Source organism: Eriocheir sinensis, unplaced genomic scaffold (genome assembly GCF_024679095.1).
Source record: "Eriocheir sinensis breed Jianghai 21 unplaced genomic scaffold, ASM2467909v1 Scaffold1171, whole genome shotgun sequence".
Taxonomy (NCBI): Eukaryota; Metazoa; Arthropoda; class Malacostraca; order Decapoda; family Varunidae; genus Eriocheir; species Eriocheir sinensis.
Genome location: NW_026110487.1, coordinates 1 through 2,174, shown reverse-complemented (window position 1 = coordinate 2,174; position 2,174 = coordinate 1). Strand labels below are relative to the sequence as shown.

Genomic DNA, 2,174 nt, shown 5'->3' with positions numbered 1-2,174 from the left:
GAAATAAGTAAAGTTAGGTCATGTCAACTTGAATTAGATTAGGTTAGATTAGGTTCCATACATAACACATTAGAAAGAAAAATCCATTTCACAAATTCACTATGCCTTTCATAAAGTTAACAAATACACACATTCCCTGTAACTTACACAAATGCACACCCACACAACTGACACATATACACATCCACACACATATATTATTTATTGATTAAATGTATGCAGAAATATTTTCCCATTATTTAATAATATAAATATTTGCAAGCATGTGATATCAAACGCACATGTGTGTTTTTCTATATATATATATATATATATATATATATATATATATATATATATATATATATATATATATATATATATATATATATATATATATATATATATATATATATATATATATATATATATAAAGTTGGCTAATGTATCCTATATATTACAGCTTGTGAGCCACACCTCCACAGGAAGAACCAGAGCATCACATCCAAGATGCTTTGACTGCACACACTGCTGGAGCTTCAAGTCAACTTATGAGTAAGTAGTAAGCCCTCTATAATATGGCCTTGATTTCTGGCTTCCCTTCCTATATGGAGGGAGATAGCCTTGGTGTGTGTTTGTGTATGTGTGTGTGTGTGTGTGTGTGTGTGTGTGTGTGTGTGTGTGTGTGTGTGTGTGTGTGTATCTTCATTTATATGTTTCTGTGTTTAATAATATATTTATTTAATTCTGTCTAAATTATTTTTCATAATTCAATAATGTGATATCAAATGTTCATATCTGTCTTTCTAAAAGATAATACACATGGCTAATGTATCCCATATATCACAGCATGTGAGACAGTCATTGAGGTTCACCCTCAGCCACACCCTCCACAGGAAGAACTCCTACTAGAGCATCACATCCAAGATGCTTTGACTGCACACACCGCTGGACCTTCAAGTCAACCTAAGAGTAAGTAGTAAGCCCTTACATTGCTTGTGTGAAGAAATCTTCCTCAAGTTAAATAATAATGTAATAATACACTGGAAGACATGAGTGTTTGAGTGGGTGTGAGATGTTATGGTGGAGGATGTGTGTGGGAAACAGAGTAGCATGTGTGAAAAAAAGAAATGGTGAGCAATAGTTGATTCTGTGCATGTATTAAAAAAAAAAGTCAAAACATGTAATAGTAAATACAGAAGTCTACTTTTTTATATAAAATATAAATTAAGTATGAATATAGATTTTAACTATTTGCAATGAATCAATACTTAGATTCAAAACATTTGAAATATTTCTTATTATTCTTATAAAATTAATTTGCATTATTTGGTAATGTGATCAGTATTATTATTATTATTTTCTTTGCAGTTGTACATTTTACTCTATAGTATCGGGAAAATAGACATGCTCTGATTACTCTTATTATACATGAATAATAATTATTTAAATGCAGTTATGACTCATTCCCTATATATATATATATATATATATATATATATATATATATATATATATATATATATATATATATATATATATATATATATATATATATATATATATAGATAGATAGATAGATAGATAGATAGATAGATAGATAGATAGATAGATAGATAGATAGATAGATAGATATTTAAATCTTAGTAAAATGTTTTTATATTTCTTAATCAAAATATTTGTGAAACTACTTATGTAGGTATCACATCATATATGCATGCATTTTACCAGTAAATATAATACAATCAACTATTGTATCTTGAACATTACAGCTCCACCTGAAGAAGTTGGTGAAGTGTATCCAAGGCCACTCCTCCCACAGGAAGAACACCACTATCAAGAAACATGTACATCACCTGAACCCAAAAATAAGAAGATGCTGCAGTTCATTAAACGCATGTCATTCTACAACAAAGATCTTCACAAAAGACTGACAAAAGTTACCAAAGAGAAATTATTATCGTGAAGAAATCAAGAAGTATCAGGAAATTATTAATAAATTACGGAATGAATTGGATAATGTCAGAGTTGAATGCCAGGAAAATGTTTCAAAAGCATTATCTAAAACATTTACAAAAAATCAAACAAAGTATTTTGTATCAAATAAGCACATACTCAAGTGGGAGGAGGAAGACATTAGCAAAGCACTTACTTTACGATCCTTAAGCCCTAAGGCATACCGTTTCCTTAGGAAA

The 2,174-nt window shown here is 29.3% G+C and overlaps 1 long non-coding RNA gene across 1 annotated transcript; it reads left to right on the top strand.

Moving 5' to 3' along the window:
* The first annotated feature begins 464 nt into the window (after positions 1–464).
* Positions 465–2,136, top strand: LOC126989439 (uncharacterized). Its single transcript, XR_007743282.1, has 3 exons — positions 465–534; positions 829–951; positions 1,752–2,136. It is a non-coding gene; the product is annotated as an uncharacterized LOC126989439 (long non-coding RNA).
* The last annotated feature ends 38 nt before the right edge of the window (positions 2,137–2,174 follow it).